The sequence below is a fragment of the Pelecanus crispus genome, chromosome 2, assembly GCF_030463565.1.
Source record: "Pelecanus crispus isolate bPelCri1 chromosome 2, bPelCri1.pri, whole genome shotgun sequence".
Classification (NCBI taxonomy): domain Eukaryota; kingdom Metazoa; phylum Chordata; class Aves; order Pelecaniformes; family Pelecanidae; genus Pelecanus; species Pelecanus crispus.
The window spans coordinates 50,922,311-50,944,413 of NC_134644.1; the positions used below are offsets into that span (position 1 = coordinate 50,922,311).

At 37.4% G+C, this 22,103-nt stretch overlaps 1 protein-coding gene across 1 annotated transcript in view; it reads right to left on the minus strand.

Moving 5' to 3' along the window:
- Window positions 1–22,103, minus strand: part of ULK4 (unc-51 like kinase 4) — a 254,519-nt gene that overhangs the window by 107,093 nt on the left and 125,323 nt on the right.

Genomic DNA, 22,103 nt, shown 5'->3' on the forward strand with positions numbered 1-22,103 from the left:
AGTGCCAGGCAGTAGACAGTTTGAAAAATTCATGGTACAGATATACTCAACACTACAGGGTCAGCTGGTACCCCACTGGTACTCCCTGAGGCAGTCTTTGTGCATTTGCCCAGCACAAGCCAAGAACCATTTCTGAAAACTCTCACTCTCAGCTGTTCCGAAGTCCACTCCTACATTTCAAAGAGGAGCAAGGGCACAACTTTGGATTTAAAAGCTGGTCTGAACTCAGATCTACAAGAATACAATGAAAGGACAGCAATTCTCCTTCTCATCAGCATTTGCAAAGCAGTATCAGTTGCCATAACTTAAAAGAAAGTATACATCTTGCTGCTACATATCATCTCACCTGTAATTTATTTCACTTTTACAGGAGATTAACAGATGGATCAAAGACAGAATCAAGAATGACTAACTTCAGCAAAATAGGAAGCTCTTCTAAACAAGTCCTACTTCCTTCTCAAAACCAGAGGAAATTATTCTGCATTTTATTATTATTATTATTAACAATATATTGAACACAATTTTTTAATTTGCACACCTTTCCAGGGTAACCTCCAAATGATTTATTACAGTTTTCTTCATAGTCTCGCCCCACCCCTTCCCTCCACGTAATTTCTATTTAGGTGCCTACATATTGATTCAAGAAATGAACATTAGGAATACAAGTTTGAAAATTGGTATAGGTTAAAAAAATAAATTCTAGTTTATGACAGAGATATATTCCATTCACCAATTCATGTTTTCTTCCAAGCACAGGTTCAATTCAAACCTTCCTGCTTTTCGTGACTGTTAAGGAAGTTATCTCCTGGAAACATAGGAGATACGCTATGAAGGCACTGGAAACACAGTGCCTTCAACCCCCAATAGAGTGACCTTCTTTCGTTCCCCCTCATGCAGTTCATTTCAGTAGTAAACAGATACTAAATGATTAGATGAGAATTTATGTCTACTGCTTTAAAAGGGTGACAGGATACATTAAGTGTATGTATATATATACACACACACATATATACGCATATACACACACATTTTCTCATAAATTACTTTAACTGTGACATACAAAATTCAACTGAAACTATTCTAACACTGAAAAATGAATGACTTGAGACTATGTTGTTTCAAAACAGAGCTAGATTTTCCACTCCCTCAAATGTTCAAGACTGCAAAAAAAAGTTCCCAGTCCGCAATGACACACACCCAAGGTTCTCACACTACCTGTACCCCACCAATGGTTCACTACCTCACATGAAATGTAGAGGACTGAAGTTCTTCTATTCCTCCCCATTTTAAGTGAAAGTCCAGATCATCAGAAGCCTCTGCTATGACAGAAATGTAATATATACAAACTGAAGCAGCTTTAGCAGGAGATGTTGAGAGATGCTAGTAAAACATCTTGCCTAGGAGTGAAAATACTTATTTTGAGCTTCAGAAACCCAGCATCAGCCATTCCCTCTGGGTGATTCTGAACTTGGGATCTGCACTTGGCCCATTCCCCTAAGGCATTCCTGATTAATAGGCTACTGGCTACCCTGAGGCCTGCCTTTCTCCTCTGCCTCCCATGCCACTGTGCAGAAATTTCACCCTGAACACAAGAGGCCTTTCTCAGTGAAACCTATATCCAAATTGGAATAATATCATGAAACACTGAAATAACCCAAATAATATCTCCTCCCTCAAATTCCACACTCGAGTCCTGAAAACCATGGAGCCATGACCAGTTCCTATCAGCAAGATACTGCTGCTATGCCCAACTTGTCTACCAACAAAGAGTAGTTTTATTCTCATATGAACTTATAGCCTGAAAAGGAGCTGGATACTTTTAGATCCAAGTAGCATGCTGAGAGGCATAAAATATTGAGAAATACGTTTATTATCACTAGAGGCCAGACAAAAATTTTAGCAAATATACAACATCACACAACGTGTCATTGCACTGTAAAAGGAAAGAATAATAACAATTAAAAAAACACACACCCAACCCCCTAACCCCCCTCCCCCCCACCCAACAATTGGACCACTGGATTAAGACAGCATAGAAACATGTTTTACATGAACTGATTAAAACATTAACTTTGTTAGAAAACAGGGTCCTAGTAATAACTGAAGGAGTTAATTTTTTAATTACTCATAATAAGGAATTTTACAGTTATTAAGGTAACTATATTAGTGTTTTACTTCATTTCATTCAACCTATTCCTCCCTGAATAATTATTCATACTGAAAAATGTGTACAATAGATGTGAGAGAGAATAAAAGGATGAAAGAGGAAAACAGCTAAAATATATCTGAAAAGCTAGTAACAGGAATTTTACAAAAGCCAGGGATAGGAGAGTAGGGTATCATTAGCCATTTTCATATCCTAATGGAACATGCAAGTTTCAGTCTGTTACTGAGAGTGGGTCTGTGGCAAAGAGCCCAAATGAGGTCTGAGAAAGGATAATGTACCTTTAATGATTGAAATAGCAAGAAAATTAAATCTAATCATGTTTCATTAAGCATACTTTAGCTCCCATTTTTACTAAATTATTTTATTATGATTTCCCAACTGTCTGTTGAAATAACCTTTTACAGCAATTTAATTCACCATCATAAACAAGTCTCATTTCTCACAATGAAGTCTCCTGGGATTAGTGAGAGAAGATGGATAATCTAAACCTTGCCAATCCTGCAGCCACTAAGGTAACCACTCAGGGAGACAAAGATTTTTGTTTTCCTATTTGTGGCTGAGATCATTAAGATATAATTAGAAACGTATTCATGAGTAATAGAGCGTCTGTTATGGAGATACCATTCGCTCAACAAGCATCTTCTATATCAGTCTTTAATAAGAAGGGCAGCAGGCATAATCCCCACTTCACTCTCTGGAGAGTTCTGTATTAAATGGACTGCATTAGACAACCCTCTCGCTCCCCCCTTTTTAATGGAATCTTATTCAGGCATCCAGTGTTTTCTCAGACTCCATTGTTACCATCAAAACTGCTAGTCTGTTTGCTTTCAGCAATATGCTCCTGCAGTGCCATCCAGATGTGAGCCCTAAAGATAGCTACGTGCAGTGAATTTAAATCCTGCTCCAGAACTTGTTACAGGGCAAGCAAATGTGGAACTTCACAATATACAGTAACAAATGAATTGGACTGTTTACAGAATAATCCTCAGCTCTCTGCAGTAGTGAAAGAAGCTATTGACCCCTGTATGCATCCTTTCTGCTTGATGCATCATTCGAGTAAAGAAACTCAAGGAAATCTGTTTTGTCCTTGTACGCAAACTAATTTGTTGCCAAACTCCATATCAAATCACATGACATATCAATGGAAAATTAAAAGTAATGTCACCCAACCAAACAGTGCTTATGTATCTGCCATAGGGATCAATTTATGGCTACCACTTAAACTGCAGAGTGAAAACCATCAGTGACCATATGTAGTATCACGACGTTTGAACAGGTTATTACTATATTTGGTTGGCAGGAGTTTGAAAGGGACCAAGTAAATGAAAAAGAAAGAAAACAGTTCTAGGGCACAATTTTGCTTCCTGTACCCACGTCAATAGTAAAGAACTACTTGCTCAAAGCAAGCAAGGGGCAGAAACTGAACCTTGTAATACAAACAGGGGAAAGGGACTTGAAAGACAAACCTAAGAAAAAAAAAAAGAGACTACCAAAATTTCAGCTGACTCTTTGAGATGATGCTACTGTTATAACTATAACTAGAAAGTTACAGTGGGTAAAATAAGATTGGATCATGGTAGGCTTAATCTTTTTGCATATATTTGACTATAAATCTATTTTAGCAAAGCAATGATTTTTAAGCTTGCCTATAAAAACATTTCATAAACCAAAATATATTTAGAAACTAAGCATATAAGACAATGAGTAAATGACTACAGTTAAAAACAGAAAGTCAAAAGCAGAGTATTAAGATTTAAATTGTTTTGCTCTGTGGAAGACTGACATTCTAAAATCTAATTATCATCCCGCAGTATGAACTCTTCAGGAAGACATTAACATAAGGAATGTATTATACATGACTGAAGCCAAACCAGACAAATTTTTAGATAAATGATCAGAGTTCAGAAGCATAATGCGGAACCTCTGCCAGCCAGAAACCGTTCACGGACATTCAATATTCTTTTACAAGCTCTATTGTGAAACACACAATAGTTTATTACCTTAGTCATCAGAATGCAGCTGGTCAATAACCGTACAGTCAGCAACTGCCACATTCCTACACCAACATTTATTTAGATGAGATCAGGAGATATACCTCAGTCGTTTGACAGAACAGAGATAATGTCACAGTAAAATTCGGGTCACAACATCAGTAACTCTTGTTCTGGAAAGTATGCATCCAGCTTTACTTCAGTATGTGTTTTTTCCTTAAATGCTTTCTCTGTCTTGATATTTGCATTTACAGGAACAGTAAATTGGCAGACTGGTCTTAATCAGCCTGACAAAACACAAACTTTGGGATGAATGAGATTTTGCTTTAATATTGCTTCTACAGCAAAAATAAATATTTAAATGTAAGAATTAATCACTTTGGGTGAACATTTTCATTGATGGTGATTTGTTTCTATATGACCCACTTAAAACTTCTCATAAAAGTCACATGAACTATGGTAAGGTCAGGATTTCTCCCCATAACTTCTAATTCATAAAGGACATAATTTGGTACTAGACTTGTGAAGTCTCACTTGAGGAAGAATCATCACTCACACTCTTTCTGCAGCACCTGCATTTCACATAGTTGCAGCATTTGCTCCTCTTCTCAAGGTCTCCACATGCCCTTTGGCTTCATCTGTGATCAGTGACCAGCCAAACTGGGGTGGGAGCGAGGGAAGGCTGCAGGGTTGCACTCCAGCCAGCCCTGCAACACACAGCAGTCACAAACAAGAGCAGCCCTGTCAGCTTCCCAAAACTGTTGTCCTCCCTGCTCCCTCTTCCCCTGCTCATGATCAACTGATATGTAACTCCTGGGACTAGGCACATTTCTTCTTTTTTACATCACATGATCCAGTATGAAGAACACCTATCACAAAGACATGGAGATTTCCAACATAAATAATGTCACATCTATGCATGGGGTTTTTTTTAATGTATACTCATATACTTATATATATGTGTGTGTGTGTACACATACATGAATACTGCACAATTACAAACTGATTACAGGAGAAGAACTAAATAAAATGAAATGTGTCCAAGGCATGGGCACTGCAAGACTAAGAATGAGAAAAAAAGCCTAAAGAATGGGAGGTGATATTTACCAGTTACTGATAAAAATGGGGGAGGATAGAGGATGAAAGATAAAGGATTCAATTTGTTTAATTTTATTCATAGCAGAACAAGCTAACAATCCAGAAGATTAACTACTTTTGCTGCATTATTTAAATTAAAATGTAGGAGAAAAGCAGCAAATGCTAAGGAACGTTTGCAGGAAAGGGGTGTGACGGAAGTAATGTGGTTTCTGAAGATGATGATACCAGTTAAGTGTCTAATTAAAATGGAGTGCAATTATCCCTTTACCCATCCCCAACCACCTCCCAAATGCTTCTTCTCTAATAAGTGTGAAAATTGTCCAATTAGAATGACTACAAAATATAATGACCAAAATAACACAAATCCTGTGGAAATGTTCTATGTTAAACATTGAGAGCTCTGAAACTTGTTCACAGATAGGGAATCTATGTAAATGGAGGGGGAAAGATTGTATCTGAAGTTGCATCTGAAATTTAACATACATAAAGTAATGCACACGGTGGGGAGAAAGTCCTAACTTCATATATGAACTAACAATCCAATCATCTCAGGTTAGGAAAGACAGTTTCACACAAATGACCCAACTCAATGATACCAGTCAAAAAAACAAAGTGAAATGTTAGGATAAGAAGGAAGAATTAAAAAAAGAGATAACAAGAGAACTTCACTATGCCACTGTGTAAACCCACAGCTCATCCACCCTTTGAACACTCCACTCTGGTCCTACATCTCAAAAATTGTATATAAAAATGGAAAATATTCTGAGAAAGCAGCAAGAATAATCAAAAGTGTGGAACAGCTTCCATTTAAAAATACCTAAGTAATGATGGCTTTGTAGTCCAGAAAACTGTTTTAGCAATCTGAGGGGGAATATTGAGATTTATAAAATCAAGGGTCCCTTGTTGAAGATCCCTTGTTTGCTGATTTCTTGAATACAGAAACAAGAAATAATCAATTAATCTGCTAGGAGCCATGTTCAAAACAGACAAAAGGAGCTGTTTCTTCACTCCATGCAAAGCCAGGCTGTGCAGCACCTTGTCACGGTGTTGGGAACTCGAGCAATTTGTGTGGGCCTACAAGGGAGGTTGGACAAGGCCATGGAAAATATGTCCATTGCAAATACTAAACACATAGTTACTACAGCCAGCTCAGAAAGGTCTTGAGCTGAAAGTGGTTGGATGTAGAGAAAGTACTTGGTGGACATGTCAGATAGGCTTACTCTTTTAATTTTTTTCTAGACATCCACTTGTGGCCACTGTGAGATACAAAACCAGCAGGCTAGTCAAGACCCTTGATCTGACCCAGTCCAACATTTTTTACATTATTCCTAGTTGTCTGTGCAAAAAGTAACATGACCACCACCATACTTCAAAAAAAGAGCTAAAGGAAATAAGGTATGAAAAAAATCAGATTTCATATGGAGTCCAAGTAATCCACAATAGCCAAAGAAAGCATGAAAAACCCTCAAAGAAGTCTATTCAAATAGAAGAGCTTCCAACACTTCTCATGCAAACAAGAGCACTTAGATGAATCAAACTCCCATTAAAATAAATGAACGTGAATTAACATAGAAAGTAGATTAGGTACCACCTGATTTTTAGACAGAACTGATAAGTATTTGACTTTTTATAAATGACATTTCTAAGTAGAAAATACTATTTTACTTCTTTGTGAATGACATACTATTTGAAACATACTGGCCTCCAGAATCATTTTAGCATAATTAATTATTATACCAGCACGATTAACCCCATAGTTTTATCATAGATATTAATTATTCAATTAAAAATGTAAAAGGACTTAAAAGTCTTATAACCTGACAATAATTGTCCTTATACTAAAAATAAGGAAAAAAAATCATACATAATTTTCAGCATGAAAACTCCTAAGAGTACATATCCCATTTTGTGGCCAGTTCCCAGCAAGTTTCTCTATAGTAAAACACACACACACACACTAAAAAAACCCCCAACATTATACCAAATTACAGAACCTAATTACTTTTGGTATTTCAAAAAAAGCATTTCTGAGTAAGTGAAAAATACCTTTTTGCATATGCTATCTGCTTAAAGTACATATTACATAACATATAAACAAGACAATGTAAATCCCAAGTAGAAATACTAGGATAAAACTTACGTTAGGAAATTATGATAAAAATTCAGGATATGCCTACTGAAAAACTCACACTGAGATGGAGCACAATGCAACTTCAAAATAGGAATGGATTTCTTTTTTTTTTTAATTAATATTATTATTACCTTCCTTAATCAAGAAGACATTTCCAAAACATTTCTTAAGTCAGGTACAATTAGAGATACAGACACCTACACTCACACAAGTAAACTCTGCTGGAGTTAAAGGACTGAAACAGAGCTTGATATTAAATACTATATATTCTATAATTCACACAACTAAAAACAAGAGCTTAAATAAGAACTTTGTGCCAAAAATTTGTTTCTGAATTCTCAAAATTACTGTTTGTTTTTAACTCATGTACTCATTAATACCAACATATTTGCATCCAAACAACTAAACAGCACAGACTGAAAATTAACTTCATAACTCAAAACTAATACTGCGTACTTTTAACCTGCTAATTTCTGAAAGAAATAATTGTTGCTTCAGAAAACAAGTCAATCTGTTTCAGTCATAAAAAATAATCTGGTTTCTCACACAAAAGTATGCACGTATTTTCAGTATATAAAGCAGAACCTGACTCAGTTAAAATTAAAAGTCTACTTACTCCAACAACCTATCTAAAACACTCATCAACAGAAGAAGCCCTACAAGTGCAAGCCAGGTATACAGAACACTTTCCCCAGCCTCTAGGAATTCGCAGCCCAAGGACTTTGGTGCAGAAGCAGATCTTTTGAAACATAAGAGCTCTCAATGGATTTTTCTTCCATTAATTTGTCCCATCTTTTTTTAATTCAAGTAAACTCAGGACCTTAAGGCACAGCTGAACTTAACCCTACAGGAAGCAGTATCACCTTTTGTCAGTTTTTAAGATCCCAATTGCAAGTTTTCTTTAGTTCATATAATACAGTTCTTATATTAGAAGATACAGTGCACAGCAACACTGCTCGCTCTTCACCTTGTATGAGCCACTCATAACTGTGTGCTATCATACTTCCCCCTCAATCATCGCCTTCCAGATTAAAGCATACGGAAGAGTAATTTCTACTACAGTGGTGGTTCCAGACCTTTGATCTAATTTCTTCTACAGTGGTGGTTCCAGACCTTTGATCATCTGTGTGTCTCTTCTTTGCACTTTTTGCAGTTCTGCTCTAACCTTTTTGAGATGGGAAACCCCAAATCCACACATGGATTAATATGGCACAATGTTTTTCTGCTTGCCATTGTAATATTTCCTCTTATGAGCTGTTACATTCGGTTTGCTTTTCTGACCAGGACTAAGGATTAATCAGATATTTTTATTAGACTGTGTTTTTATCTAACCACATGTGGTGGTTTGACCCTGGCTGGATGCCAAGTGCCCACCAAAGCCGCTCTATCACTCCCCTTCTCAACCAGACAGGGGAGAGAAAATATAATGAAAAAGCTCATGGGTCAAGACAAGGACAGGGAGATCACTCAGCAATTACCATCACAGGCAAAACAGACTCGACTTGGGGAAAATCAGTTTGATTTATTACCAATCAAAACTGAGTAGGAGAGGGGAGTGAGAACATGTGTAGGGCAATGAGAAATAAAACCAAATCTTAAAACACCTTCCCCCCACCCCTCTCTTCCTCCAACTTCATTCCCAATTTTCTCTACCTCCTCCCCCCCGAGCGGCAGAGGGGGATGGGGAATGGGAGTTGTGGTTCATCACACGCTGTCTCTGCTGCTCCTTCCTCCTCAGGGGAGGACTCCTCACACTCTATCCCTGTCCCAGCATGGGGTCCCTCCCATGGGAGACAGTCCTCCAGAAACTTCTCCAATGTGGGTGCTTCCCATGGGCTGCAGTTCTTCATGAACTGCTCCAGCGTGGGTCCCTTCCACAGGGTGCAGTCCTTCAGGAGCAGACTGCTCCAGCATGGGTCCCCTGCAGGGTCACAAGTCCTGCCAGCAAACCTGCTCCAGCCTGGGCTCCTCTCTCTCCATGGGCCCACAGGTCCTGCCAGGAGCCTGCTCCAGCATGGGTTTCCCACAGGGTCACAACCTCCTTCGGGCACATCCACCTGCTCCAGCATGGGGTCCTCCCCAGGCTGCAGGTGGATATCTGCTCCACTGCGGACCTCCATGGGCTGCAGGGGCACAGCTGCCTCACCATGGTCTGCACCAGGGGCTGCAGGGGAATCTCTGCTCCGGTGACTGGAGCACCTTCTCCCCCCCTCCTTCTTCACTGACCTTGGTGTCTGCAGAGTTGTCATTCTCATATATTCTCACTCCTTACTCCAGCTGCAGTTTGTGTCTGGTGTTTTGGGTTTGTTTGGGTTTTTTTTTTCCCTTCTTAGATATGTTATTACGGAGGCGCTACCACTATCGCTGGTTGGCTTGGCCTTGGTCAGCAGTGGGTCCGTCTTGGAGCCGGCTGGCATTGGATCTATCTGACATAGGGGAAGCTTCTAGCAGCTTCTCACAGAAGTCATCCCTGTAACCCTCCCTGCTACTGAATCCTTGCCACGCAAACCCAATACACCACGATATGTCATTCCTGAGTGATAATGGCAACACATCTTGCCTCACTGCATATGTAGAGTCAGGACTGTTGCTAGTAGACCCATTGTGCAATACTTCAGAACACATACAGGTTTCATGCTTGCTTTGAAAAGGAGTGCAAATTAAACTGAAAGTGAGTAGTATTAGGTGTCAGAAAAACTTGTGAGGATTTTAATTACATGGATACTCACAAGATCCTGAAGGTTAGGTACAAAACTTCTTTCAAAAAAGGCTCAAATCAAGTGTAATGAAAGAATGTGTGAATGCTAAACAGCTTTATGACTACCAAAAAAATCCCCCACCCAACTCAAAACTGTTGAAGAGGGGGGAAAAAACCTTGATACAGAAAGTCTGCACTGTGAACTTTATAAGATCTTCAACCACCTTGTGTTTGCAGAAAAACAGAGAGGACAGAACATGAGCACCAATTGTGCACCTATCCAAGTCTGAGGGCAGTCCAATGTGATGCTCAGTCCTGCTCTCTCACTCCTGCTGCTGGTGACATCCATCATTAAGAAGCATAAGCTCAATACCCTTCTGTCTTAAGTTCCCAAAACTGATGGAGTGGTCTGATGACTGAAATGAAATTCCTGGTACAATGTTCAGTGACCACAGAAAAAGGTCATAAACTGCTCTCATTCAGACTAAACTGGGGGAACACTAACAGAATGATTCCTGATGGAATGGGCTAGACAGAAGAACACACTATAAAATGAAGTACTGGAGACTTATTTAAAGATATATATCAATATAAAATGACAAAAGAAATACGATTTCCCTCTCAGGGCAAAAATTCATGTTTTTCCATGGTTTTAAGTCTTTTGAACTATGCATGGATTTAAGCCATCCTTACTTAGTGTGAGAAAACAACATGTTTTTATAGGGTGTCTGAGATGTAGAGATCAATGAAAGTACTTAATGCCATAGTTTAAGCTACAATAGAGAACTCATTAATCAGTCCTTAATTTTGCTTTTTTTTTAACATCTAATTCTTCTCCTAAACACTATAAAAGTTTTCTTTCTCAATACATATTTCAAATATTCTACAAATCTTAACTGTTCCAAAGGTGAAAGAGTTAAAAATAAAGAAAGGTGTTAGTTAACATCTAAGTACACTTGTTTTCCATTTAGTTTTAGAGGAAACTCTCACAGTTTTCTAAGGAAAATCTAATAGCATTGACTTTAGCTGTCAGGTGCAAAGCTGAAGTTAGCATGTTCCCTTAAAGGTCAGAGTTGCACTGTTTTTAAGTAAAAATATAATCATTAGGAAAATATTACCACTTTTGCCCTAAATTCTCCACAGCAATATTCAAATTACCCAATCACAAAAGTCTCATATATACCACTTAATTAAAAAGTTGTTCAGAACTCTGTTCAAAAACCACAAAAGTAAGACTCATATTTAAGGTACCTTGCATAATGTTCAAGAGTATTGCCATACAAAACAAGTTGGCAGAAACACTCACTGACTTCATCCATCCATCCAACCTTGACCTACAGTCTGTCTTGGATTTGGTTCGTAAAAGAACAACCTCATGCAGTATAAAATGTAACTGGCTTAGATAAGGGAGAAATGGAAGCGGAGCCAAACCAGCTGAATAAGCACTGCCACTTCAGTCCATCCACCTTGCTTACTTAAAGGTCAAAGCATACAAGGAATTAGGAAGCAGGAAATGGATGAAGAGCTCAGAAACCCAAACTCACCTGGGAGACTACTGACTTGGATCCTAACCTAGAGGGGTTAACACATCTAACAACAGGTAGGACACAGTGAATGGTGGCTACCATGCTAGGAGATAGCCCGTGGGGTAGTTTTTATTTGGTTGTTTTTTAGGAAGATGGGCTGGATTAGGCCAATCAAATCACAGAAGTTGGTTGTATATTTATATCAACCATATTCAACAGGTATGGTTGAAGGTACCTTTGGAGCTCTCTAGTCTAATCCCCTGCTTAAAGCAGTCTTGTCAAAGCAAGCTGACTCAGGACTGCATCCAGCTGAGTTTTAAGAGTCTCCAAGGATGGAGATGCTACAACTTCTCTGAGTTCTTGCTTCAGTGTTTGACCACCCTCCCCACAGCAAAGTTTATTCCTATATCAAACTGGAATTTCCCATCTTGCAACTTGCATTCATCCTCTTGTCCTTCCATTGTGCACTGCCAAGACAAGTCAGGCTTCATCTTCTCTGTACTGCCTGATAAGGTAGCTACGGATAGGAATAAGATCCCTCCAAGCCTTCTTTACAAAGGTTGTATGAAACCTGTTCTCTCAGCCTTTCTGTGTCTGCCATGTGCTCTGGGCCCCCTGATCATCAGGGTGTATATTCACTGGGCTTGCTCCAGTCAAAGGTTCAGGGTAAGCACTATTACAGTTTTACAATATATTTAAAATTCTTCTCTAAACACAGTATTTGAACTAGGTATTCCTAACTAGTTTGGCCTTCCAAAAAAAAAAAAAAAAACAAACCCAAAACCAAAAAAACCCAACTTTTAAAAGTTGTTCAGAATAAGCACTGCACTATTACAGCCTTTGTAATTGGAGGGGATTAAGGGAAACACCAACTACTAGAGCCCAGCAAGGTCCAAAGGACAACAGACAATCCTCTAGATATAGTAGAAACCTTGTGGATTTTGAGCAACAGCCAAGGGCCAGCACACAGTAATAAGCAGATGCTCCACCCTTTGCAGGGGTTGAGACTTTTGGACAACTGTTGTGCTGGATCCCAAGTCAATCCCTGAAGGGATCACGGGAGTTCTGTATTCCATACCATAACACTGGACAAATATTAGGGTTATAGTTAATTATTAGTTGTTTTGAAGGGAGTTTAAACTGTGTCATCACCATGCATCCCTGTAACACTGGGCTGTTTTTCCCAACCAACAGAAAAAAAAGAACAGAGGCCTCAGCTGGGCTGTAAGTCACTTTGAAACAACACTGTGAAACATTCTTGGGACAGTCAGAGCAACAAAGTGATAAAGACTCAAACAAGGCACAACACTGATTGTTACTCTGCAACAACTTTTTCTTTGAAATGCACTGTAAAAACATTTTTCTTTCAACGGACAACTTGGAAGATGTTATACCATAATACACAAAACAACCATCCACTTCTGACTAGTTTAGAAACATTTTATATATAAAAAAAACCCCTCCACAAAAACAGTATGCTTGCTTGCTTATTGAAGACCAGTAAAATAAAACATGAACAGTGAGATCAAAGAGATGGAAAACAGTCACATCATAAAACTTAGAAATGTGTTCTAGTATCAGCAGTAATCACAGTCAGTATTTCTGCAAAGCAGACCTACACACTTCGCTACTTCTTTGTGATTTCCTTTTCCAGTATGTTATAGCTAGCTTTAAAACTAGCTTTTAAACACGAGTCTTTTAGACTCATGTTTATTATCCGTAAAATTTTTTACTTCTGGACAGGATGAAAAAAAACTACTAAGAAACACATAAGAATATTGTTTATACATGAGTTTTCTTACATCCCTTAGCACTGAATATAAAATAAAAAAATAGTTATGTAGCATACACACTAAAATATTAGTGACTAGCAACAGAAAACAATTCCTTTAAGATGCAAATAGCTGAATTTCCTTCCTAGAAAAGAAAATAATGCTGTCACAAATGCTGTGGATTCGATTTTCTCTAAGAAGTGGAGCTTCAGGTGATTTTTTAAATAACTTTATTCCCTCCTCCAACAGGAGCAGTGGTTCAAAATAAATTTCAAGATAAGAAAAAGAGTGATAGAAAGATACGCTTTAGTAATATTTTTTCCTTTTAAAATGCCATTTCATTATGCATAATATCAATTTATAATATTAAAATTATTTAAAGGATGGCTCTGCTTTCCCTCACATGGTTTTCTTTTTCCACCAGCAATCCTACTGGTGCTAGACCTACCCAGACATACAGTCATAAAATAGGCTGCTCACATTTATTTAAAATTTGTACAGTGCTTCTCATAAAAAAATCTGAATACTTTCTAAATCCTAATGAATTTATCATCCCTGCATTCCTGTGATGTACATTTACAGTTTAGACACTACCTTAGCATAAATAATTTCATTAAAGAATTATGCTTGAATAAGGTCCAGTTAGGACCTTAAACAGGCCTAGTTTCAGAATGATGAGCACCAATTTCTAATAGTTTTGTAAGAGCAAACGTGTTCATCAGACACACGAAGAATAGAAGTACACTAAGCGCATCTGAAAAAGGTGGCCTATACAATTTGAACAGGGTCAAGCAGAAATATAGATAATCAGCAGGAATAAGCAGCAGTGCTCTCAATTCTCTCGGTACTCTACCAACAAGCCCACTCTTCATCCCATGAATCATGTACTTCAGGTAAATGAATAAACCTGAAACCCTGCTCAAATTCTGTCATTTGTAACAAATACACATTTAACTACTACCATTATGACCTCTCAATATTAGAAAGTTGAATTAAAACCAGTCAAAACTATTTGATTCAAGCAACTCTACAAGAACAGCTGAAAATCAGCTACTAATACCACTCAGAAAACCAACACAAAACCCCCACAACAATAATTTTCTCAAGGTTAAGGAGGGAAAGTAAATCATTCCAGCTCTGTTTAAAGCTAGCAGCTGTTAAGGGAACTTTCTAAAAGGTTTTCAAACTTGTACATGCAAAAGTTTTAATTATATAGCATTTCCTTCATTATCCCAAGCTCATGATATTCATAAAAAGAACACAAAAGAAATGGCACACTGCACCTCAGAGGTACATGGCATCCCTCCAAATGAGCAGCTTGTAGTTGCCACATGGTCCCTAAGTCCCCAGAATATGCTCCAATCACTTCCGACACTCCGGTTCCAGTCCTTTTCACAAGATTTCTTCAAACTACATTGGTCTTTTGCAAGTATGGGAAGACATCCATACATTAATTGTGAAGACATCCTCTGCTCTGAACTTGCCAGGGGACCCAAGGCAGGATGGCTGCAGCAGCTAACTGTCCAAGTATTTATTAAGCTTCATAGAAGGCTTTCCACTTTATAAGCCCTCTGCTGCTGCACCCACATTAGTTAGCTAAGCTACTAGCTTAAAGTTAGGTGGAGACATCTTCGTGAATTACTGCTACACACTGACTGCAGCACAGACAAGTCTTAAGCTTTGTGGTTATAGCAAACATGTTGAAAGTCTAGCATAAGCGACAAAGTAATTGAAAAAGTCAAATCTTTCTCCTTTTAATGTTTGTAGCAAAATGCCTATGCAAAGGAAACTTCTGTTGACCTTTTTACTGGGGGACGAGAGGCTAGCAGCCCCATGGAAAGAGAACTGGGGGCTTGGGTTGATGGCAAGTTGAATATGAGTCAGTGTGTCCTGGAGTGCACCAAGAACAGCATAGCTAGCCAGTTGAGGGAGGTGATTGTCCCACTCTACACTGGTGCAGCCCCACCTTGAGTACTGTGTGCAGTTTTGGGTCCCTCAATATAAGGACATCAAACTATCAGAGTGTGTCCAGAGGAGGGTGACAAAAATTGTGAAAGGTCTCAAGGGCAAGAGGAGCAGCTACGGTCACTTGGTTTGTTCAGCTTGGAGAAGGCTGAGGGGTGAGCTCCTTGCAGTCTACAACTTCCTCAAGGGGGGCAGCGCAAGAGGAGGTGCTGATCTCTCTCTAGTGACCAGCAATAGGACACAGGAAATGGTATGAAGCTGCATCAGGCAAGTTCAGGTTGAACATTAGGAAAAGGTTCTTCACTGAGAGGGTGGTCAGTAACTGGAACAGGCTCCCCAGGGAAGTGGTCATGGCACCAAGCCTGTCAGAGTTCAAGGAGTGTCTGGACGATGCTCTTAGTCATAAGATTTAGTTTCAGGTAGTTCTGTGAGGAACAGGCAGTTGGACTTGATGATCCTTATGCGACCCTTCCAACTTGGGATATTCTATGATTGCTTTATCTGTATGGAAAACCACTGCACATCACCTAACAATATCTGGGGAAACAAATTATATACCATGGGTTCTCATTATTAACCGCAGAGATGCCTTTTATACCATGCATCTTGGCTTCCAATAGTTTCATTATCATCAAGATGATAGTTACACATCAATAAAACAAAACTGTTAAGAGTTCATTCTGTGTACAGTGTTAATACTTGCAGAGAACAACTGACCACAGCAGATGAACAGCCTGATACTAATCAAACATTTACAGATGCACAGATATATAAACACCTCCCCAGAAACTCCTGACTGAAAGACTACTGACAAAAAATAAAAATCAAATCTGTTCCTGAAAAAACTTTCTTTTAGTAAGATTCTGCTTCCTGATAAAAAATTCCCAAGAGAGTTACACTTACACATGTTTATTTCCAAGAGTACACATTCTGATATGCAGGCTTATCCCTTCCAAGTATACACTATTTTCAACTCAGCAATTTAAGAGAGATAAGTAGTTTCAGGCATCTCATCCTTAAACTAAAGTGTTTAAGCAAGTTAACAGAGTAATGAAAAAAGCATTTCTACCAGCTGAGCCATATTTTATGCCTTGAAAACTGGAAATTAATATACTGTACCCTACTGCCTTTTACAATACCTTCTTCAGTCTTTAGAAACACTCCTATTCATTTGATTTAGCATTGAAAAGAGAATAAATATAATACTTTACTGTATGTTGACAAAAGACTTCAAGACATTGGTAAGAAATGTGTCAGTTCAGAAAATATTTAGACAATACTCATTGTTAAAGTGTTGTTTTACTTACAGTAATTTTTACATTTGCATCACATTTGTTTTCTTTAAACTGTATCTCATAATTTTTTATCAAACACACAAATTCCAAGATAGTCTAACACTTTTTCACTAGTTTCTCCTTAATCCACATTTGGATATTAAATCTCTTTCAAAACAGGCAATTATTTTGCTTTATACACCACCAATTAAAATACGATTTTGGCATTTTCACTTTCAGAAATCCTCATAGATTACATTCCTAATCTGTCACAGCAGTTTTACATATGCTACCACAGCATACAATTTGGCTATGAAATCAAGTAGATTTTAGGAAATATGCATACTTCACAAATAGGGAAAAAAAAAAAAAAGATATTAATTACGGATAAATTTAAGGTTCTTAACTGTAACTAGTGCCCGTCCTGTAGAAGCCACAAAAATCACTCTTCGAATCTCATTTCAGATACCTTATAAATGCAGTAAATTCCCTAAAAGCAGTAACAGGCAGATGAAATACACCAAAACGAGTCGTATTTAACTTTTTTCTAACAGTATTGAATATACAGCCAGGAACAGGAATACCACACACAAAGCTATTCAAATAAATACTATTTCCTGTTCTTTAAAACATGTGTTGCCTAACCATTCACAGATATCTTTGTGTTGATTTTTTAAATAGAGAGCTGAGGCTAAATTAAGGATTGAGTAAGCCAGAAGACTGGAGTGAACTGTTGATAGCTATCAGTTACTACCAGTATCAATCTTCTCATGCAAGCACAAAGCTTGAACAGGGACTTTAGCTCAAAGCTCATTTACAGCACAGAGAACCGACTGCCCATTTGCACTAAGTGCTAGTGCTTATATCATTTGCCATATTCGCTATCCTAATTTTCTCCAGCAGATGAGTTCGGCAGCATAAACTATATATATTTCCTACAGAACATAAAGAACAAGAGTTTCCTACTCTACTGTTTCAAGTATCTATCCTGGATGGTCTACAAGTACTTGCAAGAGTTAGAAACATGCTCCCCATTCCTCTAGACAACCAACAAAGTGTGCACCACGCTGGACTAAAAGGTGCTTAGCTTAGCAGACAGAAGTAAGCTAATGCTTCAACTGTTGCAATAACCTCTGACACGTGTTCCTCTATACCTATCATCCATGTGGCCACGATACAGAAAAACACCTCTACCTCTTCCCTCAAATGATATTTGACCGCAGTGTCTCAGTAGAAAACAGAAACCAAGTAAAATAGGAATGGTGAAACTCCCGCTTTTCCTCTCCAATGTTTTTTCCTTTTTAATAATATTTTCACAGCAACGACTTGTCAGAAAACAAGTATTATTTTTAAACAGTTCTAAGTGGGTGGCTTCATTGCTTTAACTAGATCATAAGGAGTGGAATCTCTGACTGTAAGCATTTCCTGTAGCTTGATTTTTTTACTTCAATTAAAATTCAAAATGAAATATAAAAATCCAACCACTGATTCCACTTGGCTGCTATGCAACTTCTTTCTCACAACTTTTTTTTTTTTTTTATTGAAGGGCTTTAGTTAAAATTATTCTTAGTTTTTAAAAAAAACCCAAAGCAATCTAGTTATACATGGCTACATATCCCCTATTTAGACAAAATTTCCACAAAATTATTAGCTTTCTTGAAAAGAAGGTGTTACCCAAATAAAACTGGAGTGGTTTGTTTTTTTCTTGAAGTATGAATGTTTAACTAATTTTGATGTAACTGTTACAGTTCTTCTTATAATCACACCTAGCTCACACTCTCGTCCTTAGTGCTCAATGGAATAATGAACTTGATTCAACTGCAATTACTGCAGTCTATCAAAAACATGAACAGTATATATAATCCTTTAGTTTAAGAAGTCCAATTCTGTAATTAAACTTATTAACATGGACTTATATAGCAGTCCCAAAATACATAGGGACAGTATAAAACCCCAAACCTAGACACAACTAGGAAAAAAATCCCAAATATATATGAATATGACTACAAAAAGAAGTATATTTTGTATTTTCATAGTAACAGCTTCCCACTGTATTTTAAAAAAAATTAAAATTTGTAATTTTAAAATGAATTTTAATTATTTCAAAAAGCGTGAAGAAAAGATGTGGACTTGCTTGTGTTAAGGATAGATCAACAGTATAAATAAAATAATCATTATATTTTTACATTTAAATTAGATTGTCTAGTTTAGACTAAGACACTATCTACCTTTGGTTGATGGTATTTAATAAGATATTTTTAAATACAGTAACTTTCAACCTTACTATAAAGTCATTTTTATTAAAAGGATATGCTTTTAAATCCATGTTGACACATTTTTCATGCGATCGCTGACCATTAAAATACAGAATGTTGCAAAAAAACATTTGACAGTAAAAAACAAAGTCTGTGAGATGCTGGTGTGATTAAAAATTACACTAGAGATTTTAATAGGATAAGTACACAATTGACTACTAAGCTTTAAAAAGAGGATAGCACTGAGCTCCTTATCACAAGCTTCATTAACTTTAGTTTTAAAATTTATCAGCAGAAAAATAGAATTTCAACAACTACACAGAATTTCTTTTCTATGCAATAGCTTAGATTTAGATAACCCTAAAGGAAGGCCGGGCAATATTTATGATGTGTGGAGAGTCCCTGTCCTACCCCCTCTAAAAAGTAACATAGCACAGAAAATAACATATATGCCAACCTCATTGCTAGCTGCTCAGCAAAATCTTGGTAGCAACCTAAATCAGAAGTAGCCATAATTTATAAATATGGGAGTAAACCACTTCAATTTCCTTTATCAACCTCACTCCAGCATTATAATATAATATTCCAAAATGAATATTTTGTATATAATATACTGATATTTCAGATAGATCACAGGTTTGACATAGTAAAATATATTAGAAACAGAATACTAAGGATGTAGCAGAAAAAGGCAGCAAGGAAGCAAAACCTGAAACATATCCCACAGTAACTTTTCCTGTTACAATCCCTTCTACTTCATCAACAGCAGCATTTCATATTTATACCTTACACCAACACAACTTTTGGCATCATTTATGTCATCATGGAATTTGGCTCATTATTTTTAATCTCATTACCAAGGGGAGTTTGCACCTTTTAAATTTTGCACATTATGATGCCAGCTTTCCTTCTGTTTTTCAGTCACTTGCTGTCCTGAATATACTCGCCTATTGTCAATAGTCTCCCTTTTTCCACAGATACACGTCACTACATCTTCACTGATCTCATTGGACATTATAGCAAGATAAATGCCTACTCATAATGCAGTCATGCGTTCGTATTGCTTTGCAGAACTACTCATAATCTATGTAACTGCTAGCACCAGGATCTGACATCAGGGTACTGATAAAACTAATTTGCATTCAGGTGTAACATGAAATTCCCTTCTGAAGTTTTGCAATGAAGAACTGTATCCAGGTCTTTCACATGTTCACAAAGTACACTATTAATCTGCATTTCCTAAATGTAACTAAGTGTTGAGTGATAAATGAGTATTGAGGGTTTCCAGGGGAATGGCAACTGTATTTATATCCTCTTACTAATAGAGCAGTAACTAAAACCTAGCTCAGGTGAATAAAACTAATAGCTATTCTCTTAGAACAACTTTTTAGGTAGACAGTACCAGCCTTTTTCACTGATCCAGTTCCTTTTGTTTGGCAACAATAACATTTACAGAATCGCAGTCATAAATGACATGAAAGGATATATTTGGTATGATTCAGCTGAGTTCAGAGATCTAACTGGTCCAGATACATGACAGAGGGTAAGAAATTGTCAAATCTCAGTGTTATTGCTTAGACCACAACATAGGATAGCATGCAGTATATGAGGTAGTGCAACTCTACATCAATGAACAGTGAGAAGCAGCCACATTAAAACCTATTTCTTGTGAATTGCCCAGTATCTGCAAGCCATCATATCCTCACTGCTGTGATAGCTAGATTAAAGCTAGTACATTCAATCCCACTTTGATTGTAGCACAGTCTAGAAATGAAGACTGCTCCTGGAGATACTTTCCAATTCTGAGCCCACATTATTTCGCTTCAGAGCCTAAGAGAGTCAATATTCTGTCAGTGGCATCACTGGAAATAACATGAGCTACATTTAATGATACATAGAAAATAAATACATTGGACATTTGGTCTCAGCATAGAAAATTATGAAGTACTAGTGATATTCCTTGAACTTGATAGTGATAGTTCTACATTAACTTACTGACAGTACAAAAAAGTGTATTGACTGAAGCATAATTGAAATTTAATAGTTCAGGGTCTGGTAAAATTCTATGTACAACAACACAGGGCTCAACGTTACTGATCTGTGCTGTTTTTTGAAACCAATAAAAAGCACAAACCTAGCCAAAGAGTAGTTTATGGACAGTAATGGGAAGTAAATGATATGCAGTTCCCTTCAGTCGTACAACCATGAAAATTATTTCAGAAACCTGTAATGAAGGAGTTTGTTAATTTGTTCTGTTTGTGAGGAAAAACAGCCTAATGATTAATCCTTCCAGTCTGATGAGTCCTGGCTCCCAAGCCTTCCCAACTGCCTAACATTCCTTTGCTGAATTCACTCTTCTGGAGGGAAAAGAGGGAAACAGTAAGGAGGGTAGCAACCTGTTTAGGATCTCACATTCCTTGAAGCCAAACAAGACCACAGCTGACAGCCAGTGCACTGTTAAAGCTTGACTGCTATATTTGGCAACTGACGCCACTACAGGTGTCCTCCCTGAACAAAGCACGTTGAAAGGCGCTTTCTTTTTTTTTTTCCCCTCCCTGAAAGCTATAAGCTTTTTCCCTCACAACTCTAACAGTAAGCTCCAAGACAGCTATAGAGGTTTAAGAGAGCTATGAAACCCTCACAGACCACCAGTCATGAAGACTAATTTGAGCTTAGCTGCTTTTTACTCTCTAGAAAGAGAGGTCAAACTATGTGCAGGGACATCAAGAGGGAGTATTTATGACTGACTCCAACTTATCAAACTTACATAGCATGACATACAAAAACATTTTAAATACCATGAATATAGATAAGTTATAAGAATTTTTTCAAGATCTGGGAATATTTCTTGAGATCATAACGATGCTCAAATACTCATAGCTATACACTAACACACATATATATGTGTGTATATATACATGTGTGTATATATACATTGGTAGTTAAACTTCAAGATTACAACACCTGGAGACGTTTCAAACATTAATTTAATATTTGAGGATATTAACATGAAACATAAAACATTTCATATTTTACTGTGTTCCTCTTGTTACTACCTAAAAGCAGTACTTATACTAGGTCAAAACTATTTATGAATCACTGTAAACTGTTGTTTTTATTGTTAATACTTATCACAAAAAGAGATTTGTACATATATGTACATAAAATAGCATAAAGACTGTGTTCTGTATGCTACTGGGAAAAAAATCTATCATCACTGAAGAGG